General features: G+C 46.1%; 1 protein-coding gene across 1 annotated transcript in view; it reads left to right on the forward strand.

Moving 5' to 3' along the window:
* Positions 1-81: 81 nt before the first annotated feature.
* ROS1 (ROS proto-oncogene 1, receptor tyrosine kinase) overlaps positions 82-12,592 on the forward strand; it is a 151,275-nt gene continuing 138,764 nt past the window's right edge. Inside the window, exon 1 of the mRNA XM_058655096.1 lies at positions 82-175. The gene's annotated coding sequence lies outside the window, so the exon portion shown is untranslated. The remainder of the gene's footprint in view (positions 176-12,592) is intronic.

Consider the following 12,592-nt stretch of genomic DNA (forward strand, 5'->3'; position numbering starts at 1 on the left):
CGCCTGCGCACCTCTCTTGGTATCGGGCGCTCGCGGCTTCACTGGGCTCTTCGTCTCCGCCTCACCTGCCCCAGCTCGGTTGAAGCGCCAGCCAGAAGTACACCTGGCGGGAGAGACCGAGAGAGCCCAAGTGCGCTGTGGGACTGCCCCCTCCAGACGGTGGAGCCGCGCACGGGTGAGCATGCCAGGGCTAGCTACGCTGGAACCCGAAGCTTTTTTCATATTAGTGGCAACGAAGACCGACTCAAATCCCTTCATTCATTCATTCATTCACTCATTCACCTAACTCAAAGTCAGAGCACTAAACCCATGTGACACTTGAAATGGTTAAAACGGATCAGCAAGTTTACAGGGGACTAGGGTAGTGCGTTTAGGGAGAACCAATTTGACCACCTGTGAGAAGACTGAGCAGGTGGAATTGACTTAGAAATGCACCTCCGGGGGAGGGGTGATCTCGGCCAACAGCCTGACTGGGACAAGGGCAAGAGGAAGGCAAGGGCGGAAGAATGAGGAATGCAGAGGGACCCGGAGGCCAACGCTAAGAGAACAGGTGGGCCAGAGCTGACAGCCAGAATTCAGAGCTAGGGCGGCAAATGGGCAGGGCGGGTCAGCCACGGAGGCTTCAGGGAAGCATGGCTCTATCCGATTCTCTGAATGGGTGAGTGGTGGGAAAACCTTGGGAGAAAGCACACTGGAGGAGTGGAGAAAGACGTGGCCATTAGCGCCTAGGTGAAGGCAATGGCAGTGAGCATGGACGAGAACAGGTCAGACACGAATGCTAAAACTTCTCCTCACGTCTGCTCTCCTGGCAGTGCTCCTTGCACTTCCGCTGCAGCCGCGACCTTTGCCTCCCCGGGCGCCCTGAGGTGGCTCCACCTGACGTGAAACGCTGGAGGAAGGCGAAGAGCAGTCGCCACCCCCACTCCAAGGCTGTGAGCTTTGGACGTTGGTGGCACGGACTCCTTTCATGTGCGCATTTCTCTTTTCCTCTCTGCTTCATTAGAAACCAAAAGAAGTTGTTGAAATTTTAAATAAGATTGTCTTTGGAGCTTTGCATGGAAATGAAGCAATCCACATCTGAATTACAGGTCAGCCACAGACTGGGGTTGGGGATTTAGTTTCCTGGGGGAAAAACAATCCCCGATTCCCCTAGATGACACCAAGACTGACTGAATGGGTATATGCGATTGGAGCCTATAAAATAGGTGCTTAATAATAGTAGGCTTCCAACTCTTAACTGGAAGTAAATTTATTCATGAAAATATTGACTATCCATGTATTCAGAAACATAAAAAGATAGTTAGACACATTGAATCACCGCCCAGCTCCTGCTTTCCTGTCTCCCAATTTCTCTCATTCTTTCTAAGAAAGTGAGATTGTGCAGCCTCTGTTAGGCTCTGCCAGGTCTCGTTTTTCTTTTGTTGTTGTTGGTTTTTTTTTTTTTTTTTTTTTTGAGCTGTGAATAGAGCTAAGACAATAGGAGTTCTTGTTGAACCGTGAGGAATTCGTAGGGTGAGGCAGGTGGGGGCCCTGAGTGACCTTTCCTGTCTCGGTCTGTGCTGTGGTGGCACTGGTTCCCTCTTGTACACCAGATTCCCGAGGCAGACACTGCAAGAGGCGGGGTCAGGTATCAGCCAGGAAAGAGAAAGGCCAGCAGGATCCTGTTACTTCCACCGTGCCATTTCTTTTTTATTATTATTATTATTATTTTTAATTCATTAATTACATTGTATTATGTGACACAGTTTCATAGGTACTTAAAGCAAATCTCTAGGTAAGACAATTAAGGTAAAAGAGACTCCTGAAGATACTACAGATAATCAATGGTATTGTTGTATATGTTAAAACAAAGAGGATTCATTGAATTGCTACACTCACATCAACCTCTATTTTAAGCTTTTGTGCTTAGTTTAAACCTCAGAAGATTTGACTTTCATTTCTTTTTAAAAAGATTTGTCTCTTTATTGGAAAGACAACAAAAGAGACAGGAAGAGATCTTCCAGGCACCTGTTCTTTCCCCGAATGAACAAAATGTCCAGGGATGTGTTAGGCCAAAGCCAGGAGCTGGAATTCCAGCTGGTCTGCAGAGGCCCGAACATCTGTGCCATCACCTGCTGCTTTCCGAGGTGCATTAGCTGGACACTGGATCGGATGCAGAGCAGCAAAATCACAGACAGGCAGTGCCCTGGTATGGGATGTTGGTTTGTTAAAATAAGGCATTTGGCATCTATGAACTAAATTCCGTCAAGAAACATGCTTGTTGGGATCTGTCTACAAGATTCTGCACAAAAGGGTCTTTCTCTGGCTATTCTCCACTGAATTTCTTCTTCCATGAACTCTTCAGTATGTATTTTGCATATCATCCTGCAATTTATGCTAATATTTACTGGTTCTTCTGTAAAAATGGGCAAAGGCCTGACATTTTATGAATAAAATGTGTCCTGTCTTACTTAGATAACAGATTCTAAATGATTCTAAAATGATTCCAAATTCGATATCTAAGATTTGAAGTTGAAATCCTTATAAACAACTGTTTCCTTGAATTTCCTTTTCCTATTTAATTCAATGCATATATTTACATATATGTATACAGTGAAAATAGTCATCTCTCTTACTTCAGTTATGATCTATTAAGAGAAATTTAATCAAATTAACTATATACACAAAAGTGGTTACATAGTTGGATAAGTAAGTTGGCACAAAGGGACCTGCAGGGGTGGGGGAGAGCATCTGGCCAGGCCACTCCTAGCAATGCTCGCAGCCCTTGGCAGGGTGCCCAGCTTGAGCTCCAATGAATCTGTTTCCGGTCCAGTTTCCTGCTAACACATGTCTTGGAAGGCAACAAGTGGTGGCTGTACCTGGGGCTCTGCCACGTATGTGGGAGACACTGATAGAGTGCTGGGTTCTTGTCCTTGGCCTGGCTCGACCTTGACTGTTGCAGGAATTTGGGGAGTGAATCAGGGTATAAAAGAGCACTGTTTCTCTGCCTCTCTTTGTTTGTTTTTCTGCTTTTCAAAAGGAATGAAACCAGATAAAAATGTTTACAGGGGAATGATAGTATACAACCTAAACTTTGTTACTTCATCATTTCTTTCCTCTCTTTGCCTTTTCTTTCCTCTCATTCTCTTTTTTCCTTCCTTCTTTTCTTTCTTTCTTCTGCTTTCTTGCAGAGTCATAGAGGGAACAAGACAGTTGGAGAGAAAACTTTCATCTACTGCTTCACTCCAGTTGCCCACAGCAGCTAGCTCTGGGCTAGACAGAAGCCCACAGTTCATTCTGGGTTTTCCGAATGGGAAGTAGGGACTCAAGCTTTTGAGCCATCATCTGCTGTCTCCGCAGGTACACAGGAGGAGGCGGCTGGATGAGAAGCAGTATAACCAGGCCTCTAGAATTAAGCACTCCAAAATAAGAAGATGCAAGTGTCCCAGGCAACAACTTTATAATTTATATCATACACATTATTTCCTCATTAATTTTTTAAAGATTTATTTTATTTTTTTAATTGGAAAGGCAGAAATACAGAGAGAAGAGAAGATGCAGAGAGATATTCCATCCACTGCTTGACTTTCCATGTGGCCACAACGGCTGGAGCTGAGCCAATCTGAAACCAGGAACCAAGGGCTTCTTCTTGGTCTCCCATCGGTGAAGGGTCCCAAGACTTTGGGGCATCCTCTACTGCTTTCCCAGGCCACAAGCAGAGAACAGGATGGGAAGAGGAGCAGCTAGGATATGAACCAGCACCACTATGGAACCCTGGTGGATGCAAGGCAAGGATTTAGCCACTAGGCTATCACACCAGACCCTTTTTCCTCTTTTCTAATTCTCTATTAACTTTTTTTTTAAGAATTTATTTATTTTTATTGGAAAGGCAGATTTACATAAAAGAGATAAAGATTTTCCATCTGCTGGTTTACTCCCCAAGTGACCGCAATGGCTGGAACTGAATCAATCTGAAGCCAAGGGCCATGAGCTTTTTCTGGGTCTCCCATGTCAGCTCAGGGTCCCAAGGATTTAGGCCATCCTCTACTACTTTCCCAGGCCACAAGCAGGGACTTGGAAGGGAAGGGAAGCAGCCGGGGTACAAACAAGTGCCCATATGGGATCTTGGCACATGCAAAGTGAGAACTTTAGGCACTAGGCTACCACTAGGCTACTACTAATTTTCACACTCTTTGGTTCTGATATTCATTTAATAGTCAAGTCTTTTAAACTTGAGCAGGACTTGATTTTTTTTTTTTCTTTACTGGAAAAACAGATTTACAGAGAGAAGCAGAGACAATAACAAAGATTTTCTATCCTCTGGTTCATTCCCAAATGGTTGCAACACCTGGAGCTGAGCTGATCCAAAGTCAGAACCTAGAAGCTTCTTTTAGGACTCCTACATGGGTTCAGGATCCTGAGGCACTGGGCTGTACTCTGATGTTTTCCCAAGCCATAAGTGGGGAGCTGGGTGGGAAGTGGAGCAGCTGGAACATGAACTGACACTCGTATGGGATCCTGGCACGTGGAGGTGGAGGATTAGCCAGTTGAGAAAATACTATGGCTCTAGGACCTTTCTTTCTTTCTTTTCTTTTTTTTTCTTTTCTTTATTTCTTTCCTTCCTCCCATCCTTCCTTTATCCCCCCTTTCTCTTTCTTTCTCTCCCTCTCTCTTCTTTCCTTCTTTCTCTCTCTCCCTCTTTCTCCATCCCACCCTCCCTCTCTTTTTCTTTCATTCTTTTATTATTTACTTATTTCTATTTATCAGGAAAGGAGAGAATATATATATATATATACACATATATACATATATATAATATATACATACATACATATATAATCCCAGGGATTTTTAAATGCTTCAGTTCACTCCAGCTACTTGTTGTTTTCTGGTCTTTTCTCTTATTGGTTCAGAAACTTGACTTTTGTCAACGTACTTGGCTTTAGTTATTTTCTCATGACTAATTTAATCTTAGAAGTATGTAAGCCATTGTTAATGTCAACTTATTCATTAATAGTGAGATTTTTTGGTATTTTTTTAAAAATGTATTTCTTTTTTGTTGTTATTGTTGCAAAGTCAGATATACAGAGGAAAAGAAACAGAGAAAGATCTTCTGAAAGATGATCCACCGACCAGAGCCACGCCGATCTGAAGCCAGGAGCCCTGAACCTCTTCCACGTCTCCCACGCAGGTGCAGGGTCCCAAAGCTTTAGGCCGTCCTTGACTGCTTTCCTAGACCACAAGCAGGGAGCTGGATGGGAAGCAGGGCTGCTGGAACACAAACCAACATCCATATGGGATCCCGGTACATTCAAGGCAAAGACTAGCTGCTAGGCTACTGCACCGGGCCCCATTAATAGTGAATTTGAAGAACTCTCTCTCTAGCCTGAAACAACTTTGCAAGCTAGAATCTATCAGATTCTAAAATACAAGACTGATGATTTGTTCTTGGTGTTTGAAAGCAATGAAGTGAGAGGACTAGATATTTCTCACCCCCACTTTCCTGGAACTCATAAGGATGAGGAGGAAGACTATTTTATTAACAACTATTGCAGGGCGCACGAATGGGAGCTTCCACCACACCAGCCGCATGCAGTTTCAGCTGCTGAGAGAGAGCACAGCGTAACCTCCTGACTTGGGAATTTCACCCACCAGCTGCTTAAATGCGCTAACACCAAATTGGGTCGGGCTGGGCGCTAGAACAGGAGCTTCCACCCCATCAACTGTGAAGCCCACTGGCTGCCCGTCAACAAGTTCTGGGGACTTAGGGGTATAGGCTTATAAGTGGTCTGGTGGTTGGCACAGGTGAGGTCGTCAAAAACTTCAGAGTTCATGTCCAGGTGATGAATGGCTTCCAAGGGACTTCCATGGACATTGCCACTGTTCCAGCAGGTAAGCAAGGGTGCTGATACTGAGTTGTTTGGTATGAGAAATAGGATGACCTTTAAGGGTAAGACCAAGATTCCAGTTCACCTAGGAGGCCTGAGCTGGAGTAGTTAGCATTGGCCATCACTGAATACCACTCACAGGCACATACTGAGGCTTCGATGGGGGCTCTCCGGATAGGGCTGGATCAAGGTGCCCACAACCGAGAGTTTGAACAGTGAATGTGGGTAATGTGTGGATGTTGCTGGGCCATGACACTCTGGAGGCAGAATTTGTGGGGCAGTATGGGTTCTCTCTCCTGTGGAACAGCGATCTCCATTGGCATGCATAAGAGCTGTGGCTGGGAACAGGTCTGGTTGGGGTACTAAGAGGATGGGTTCCCAATGGTAAGCATGAGAGCCAGGATGGGGGTAATGATCTAGGCTGGACTGGCCGCAGTCTCTCAGCATGGGACCTGGGTCTGGGGAACACCAGATCTGGCTGGACTTCAGCACCCACTGGTATGTATGAGAGTCAACAAGTGTGTAAAACAGGCTGGGCTAGGTCTCAGCTCCCGCTAAACCACCCAAGAGCTGTGTCTGGGTGTGGGCCAGGTATGGTTGTGCTGCAGCACCCAACAGTGAGAACCTAAATCAGTGTGGACTGGTTGGGCAAGGCCACGATTGCTGCCAGGACAAGAGGTAGACAGTCTCCCTGGGCCAAAGATTCACCAGTGTGTGCAAATTTGCCATTGGGAAAAGACCTGATAGGGGAGCTTGGGAAACTCCTTTGTCAGAATGCAGCCCTTGCAGATGAGCACAAGAATCAAGACAAGGAGCAGCCCATACGTGTCAGGTCCAGAAGTAGGCCAGGCAGGGCCAGTTCATAACACCCACTGGCATATCTGAGAACCAGCATGGGATGAAGGAGGGGGCAGGTTAGGCTGCAACACCAGCCGGCTCACATCAGGGCTGGCACTGAGGGCTGGTTGGGCTGCAGAACCCACCAGCATGAGCTGGAACACGTGGCAGTCTGGACTGAGCCAGGCTGCAGCACCCGCTGATGGATGCTGAGGTGAAGCGAGCCATGACAGCAAGAGGAGGTGGGTGCTGGGTCCTTGAGCCCCAGGAGTTGGGAGTCCAGTAGGGCTTGGATTGCCTGGCTTGGGTCCTTGGCTTACCTGGAAGATGGGTTCTGGGTCCATAGGCTCTGGAGGCAGGGGTTCCAGCATGACCAGGGTTGCCTGTTTCAGGGCCTTGACCTGTCTGCGTGGTGGGTACTTGGCCTGTGATTCTCAGGGGCAAGGGGTCCTGCAGGGCCCGGGTTGCCTGGCCCAGGTTTCATCCTGTCTGTGCGGTTGTGGCTGGGTCTGTGAACCCTGGGGCTAGGGGTCAGGCAGGGCCCATGTTGCTTGGCCCAGGTCCTTGGCCTGCCTGCATGGCAGGAGCCAGATCTGTGAGCCCTGGGAGTGGGGGGGTTCTGGTGGGACCAGAGTTATCTAAACTGGGTCTTTGGCCCACCTGCATGGTGAGTGTCAGGTGTGTGAGCCTGGCAGCGAGGGATCTGGTAGGGCCTGGTTGCCGGGCCTGGATACTTGACCCACCTGCACAGTGGATGCCTGATCTATGAGCCCCAGGGGTGGCAGGTCCAGCGGGGCTTAAGTCAACTGGCTAGGGTCCTTGGTCCACTTGTGAGAACTGGTCTTCTTAAGTGGAAAAACAGAGTAGTAGAAAGCTGGCCCAGATCCATATGGAGGGTACAGCAGCCCACTGAGCCCTGCAGGGGACATCTATAACATCCCAGAGGAAGGAGGACAGAACACATTTGACGACTAGTCCAGCCAAATGATGACAGCAAATATCCAGGCAAATGGAGACTCTGAGATCAACTGTGTCAACCAATGGACGTGGAAAGCATTCACTCCTCCTTAGACTGGCAAGATCAACAACATTTCAAAACTATCCAAACCACCTATGCAGAACCCTTGGAGTACGTACCACATTGGGACCCTGGCTTGATGTTGGATGGCCAGTCTCCATTACTGGGTGCTGGAGTGGTTGGGAGGCTATTTATGGCTTTTCTCCTTATCCTTCCCTCCCCGACTCCTTGAAACAAGAATGAGAAATGTAAAAATTTGGAAACAATGATTACACCCACTTTTCCCTAACTCTTGATTCATCTCACTCAGATCAAGTATGTCAACATCTAAAATTCAAAATAAATTAAAAAAATATGGGCAGGTAGGAAAAAAAAAGAAAGAACTATTGGGATGAATGTTAAGACTGTGGGACTAAGTGGAAGATCAAGTTTAGTTCTAAAAACAGTAAGGGATTTATAACCAATGAGCAGAGTACAGGGGCAGTGATGAGAAATTAATAAGAGGAGACAGCTACCCAACTACATAATATGCCATGAAAGTTCTTTGTTGCACAGCGTTTTCACTATTTAGTGTATGCTCTAAAACTCCCAGTGGGGATAGACCTGTTTCCTTGGAAACACAATTAGAAACAGTTGTCCTATGTTGTCATATGGATAAACTGAAGTCAAGGTAAACAGAAATTTTTGAAAATTATCTTTTGAAATGATACAAAATGTATTGAGCTTATTGCTTCCTGAAGTATTTGAAATTTTCTTTTCACAGTTGTTTCATGGGTGGTATGGAGGGAAGATTGGCAACTATATTTTAAAATGTTTTCTCAATTTTTTTCTAAATGTATTTAGTGGAGTAGGAAGAAGCTTCATCCTTTTAGTTTACTCTCTGGCCTGTTTACACTCACACTAACTCTGAGTGATGGGGATGGAGAGGGAAGACTGATGTAGAGTGCTTGGCATAAGGCACAGGGAGTATTGAAGCTTTGCTATCCTTGAAGTCCCCCACTCTAGTTCAGGGAACTAGGATTCCATGGTGCCCTAAGCCATTCACCTGGATGGGGAAGGGAAACTAGATGCCCTTTTCCACCCTGTGGGTCATTGTACACAGAAAATCTTCCTGGAGTTTGGTACATCTGTAATGTAAGACTGTCTTACAGGATCGCCAGGATAAAGAACCTTCCACTTCACCCATAATGGTCAAAAACTGTTGACATGAAGGTTGGAATGAAGAGTCAAGAGGCTCGGCTAATCAGTCACAGTGCCTCACCCTGCTCAATCTTGTCCCCACATTGGAACCTAGCTGCAAAGTAGGAAGAGCTGGACCAGGGGCCTCGAGAGTAGCTCTTCCATAGGGGAGTGACACCCGAAGTTAGTGAATACCTTAGGTGGGGTTGTAGGTTCCATGCTGCGGTACTGTAGGTCTTATGACCTATTGACCTATTGACCTACAGGTCTGTAGATTGTGACCATTGTGAAAGGAAAACATGGGAAGCCCAAGAAGGCAGGAGGAGGAAACTGAATGGTGTCCAGTATTGCCTCCTTCCTGCTGCCTGAACTGTGACCTGCAGGAAGCTCCTTCCCATCTCTAAGCCTCAGTGTAATCCTTTCTAGAAGGAGGAGTCTAAACTGGACAATCTGGGACACTTGTGCATTGCCATCCAGGATGTGGTCCTGATGCTAAAGTAAGCCTCTGGGGAAGTGTATGCAACCTCTTGGCGTCTCCGAAAAGCATTTCTGGAAGCGTTAAAGCAAAAACAAAATAAAAATAAAGAAGTAGACTTTTCAGGGAGTACTGGTTCCTGTCTCCTGTCATCTCTTTAGGCCCTTGGCTATTTGGCCTAAGGGTTGTGGGTTCCTGAGATTGGGTGTCTGCCACAGGGCAGGTGAGGACTCTAGTGGCACTTGGAAAGGCCCATGAACACTCGCGCTGTCTGCAGTGAGGACAGGTAGGAAGTGTGGAAAGCATGAGGGCTGTGTGAGGCCGCGCTGCTGGAGCTGTTTGAAGTAGTTGTGCAGGTATGGGTACAAGGGATCCTTTTCATTCAGTTTTCTGGGAACCTAAAACTTCTAAAAGGAAATTTCACTAATTAAAAAAAGTCTACCATCTGCCTTTTCTATTTTGCAGTCTTTTGATCTTTCACTTCCCTGAGTTTAATATCAAGGAAAGCCCTAAGGTAGAATTTCAGTTTGGTTGAGTGCATTTAGGTTTTGCATGCTGAAAGATGACTTTTCTGCTTTCTTTGAAAATCTTAATGTTTGTGTCAGATGACTTAGAAATAATTATGAGTCCAGACCATATGAAGATGATCATAGATCAGAAAAAGCAAGAAAGAGAAATATCTTGAAATTAAAGAATTGATTAATCTTTCTTAGCAGAGTTTTCTGTGTAACTATTGAGCCCCTTATGGGGTTTCATTCCAAAAGCTATATCCAAACAACAGTGCTCTTAGTTAATTGAGTGTTTAGGGTAGAGAACATAGAATTCATAGAATTAGGCAGTTGAGTGGCAGATTATTAATAACCCATGAGCCGTGATACTTAGCAGAATTCTCACTGGAAGCCAGGCAGTCTGACACCAGACTTGGTCCCTCCTTGCTCCTCGCATCCATAACCACCCACTTTACTACCTTTGCAGTTACCAGATGAGATTGTGAAGGACACAGACTTGGCAGACGATGCTCCAAATGAGATAAATAGCTTCTCTTCCACTCCCTTGCCCCTGATCTTTATAAGCCTACATATGTTCTATGCTTATCCTATGAATCATTTTTACAAAGATCTGTTTCCTTTTTGTAGCATAGATATTTCTTGAGATGTTTAACTAACCACATCTTGGCAGAAATTTAGATTTTAAGAAGACCTACTGAAATCGCGTATCAATCCTGTCTTATTTCCTTAGCCAGGATTTTCTGTCCCTACCTGAAGGTGCACTCAGTTGGCTTTATTCCTAAGTTTCCTTTGAGAGCGGGGTACACCTGATGCTGTCACTAATCATATGACTTGGAATTATCTTCCATGCATAACATTTGGGGCCTTGGTGCGGGTGCCCTGATATATTGGTGCTGGTGCTAGGCCTCTGTCCACAGCACCACTATCACATCTGAGTACTGGTTTGAATCCCGGCTGTTCCATTTCCTTTTCTTTTTTTTTTTTTTTTAAAGATTTGTTTATTTTGGGCCTGCGTGATAGTATAGTGGCTAAAGTCCTTGCCTTGAACACGCCGGGATCCCATATGGTTGTTGGTTCTAATCCCAGTGGCTTCACTTCCCATCCAGCTCCCTGATTGTGTCCTGGGAAACCAGGTGAGGATGGCCCAAAGCTTTGGGACCCTGCACCTGCATGGGAGAACCAGAAGACTCCTGGCTTCAGATTGGCTCAGCTCCAGCCATTGCGGCCACTTGGGGAGTGAGTCATCGGACGGAAGATCTTCCTCTCTGTCTCTTCACTCTGTATATCTGCCTTTCCAATAAAAATAAATGAATCTTTAAAGAAATTTTTTTTGTTTATTTTTATTGGAAAGGCAGGTTTACAGGGAAACAGAGAGACAGAGAGAAAGAACTTCCATCTGCTGGTTCATTCCCCAAGTGGCTGCAATGGCTAGAACGGAACCAATCCAAAGCCAGAAGCTAGGAGTTTCTTATGGATGTCCCACATGGGGACAGGGTCCCAAGGCTTTGGGTCATCCTCTACTGCTTCCCCAGGCCACAAGCAGAGAGCTTGATGGGAAGTGGAGGAGCTGGGACACAAACTGGTGCCCATATGGGATCACTGTGCATGCAAGGTGAGTATTTAGCCACTGAGTCATCGCACTAGGCCTGTTTCTCCACTTCTGATCCTGCTCCCTGCTAATGACCTGGGAAAGTTATGCAGGATTTCTCAAGTCCTTGGGTATTCGCACCCAGTTGCATACCTAGAAGAAGTTTCTGACTCCCAGCTTTGGACCAACCAAATTCTAGCTGTGTAGGGGGTAGATCAGCAGGTGGAAGATTCTCTCTTTCTATAACTCTGCCTTTCAAAAAAAATAAGAAGTGAATTTATCTTTCAACTGAAACTCTCATGTCTTCCATTTTCTCCTCTTGTTTCTCCTTTCTTTCCTAAAATTCAGAGTACATGATTGGGATGGGTAGAGTCACCAAAACCCTGGGAGGCCAAGCTAGTCCTGTTTTTCATTAAAAGAGGCAAGTCCACTTGATTTCCGGTTAGAGGTCTTACAGAGCACAATCAGGGACAAAAGCACAAGGTGGGAATTGCTGAGACCATGTGAAAGTCAAAACCAAGTCAGAAATAGGATGAGCATGGGGTGTTTCCAGAGCCAAGCAAACAGAACAATCTGGTTTAGAAACAAAACCTACACACACAGGATGGTAATTGTGAAGGGGGAAAATCTAAAAGTAAGGGCGTTCAGGATTCTCATTCTACCCAGAAGCACAAATCACCTAGCCAAAAAAGACTGTTGCATCATGGGACAATCTAGGCCATAGTACCCACAGCTATACAAGAAAACTGGGGCTGGAGGTGTGTCATGCTGGGCTGCGTTACAGCATCCACTGACACTTGGGAGAATTGAAGCTGGGGTTCTAGAACTCGGGGAGGTCCCTTCTAGGCTGTAACACCCACTGGTGTGCACCAGAGCTGGAGATGGGCTGGGTTGGGTTATGCCTCAGCACCCACCAGTGCGTGTGAAGCTAGGGCTTTGGTTGGGCATGGTAGGGATTCTTTCAGATCAACCAAACAAGGCTGCAGCACCCACCAATGCATGTAAGAGCTGGGACTTAAGGTGGGCTGGGTTGGGCTAGGCCACAGCACTTGTGGGTTCATGTGAGTCAGCCTGGTGGGGTGGGGCTGGTCACTGTGCATTGGCTGGTACAGTGGGAAG

The sequence above is a fragment of the Ochotona princeps genome, chromosome 1, assembly GCF_030435755.1.
Source record: "Ochotona princeps isolate mOchPri1 chromosome 1, mOchPri1.hap1, whole genome shotgun sequence".
Classification (NCBI taxonomy): domain Eukaryota; kingdom Metazoa; phylum Chordata; class Mammalia; order Lagomorpha; family Ochotonidae; genus Ochotona; species Ochotona princeps.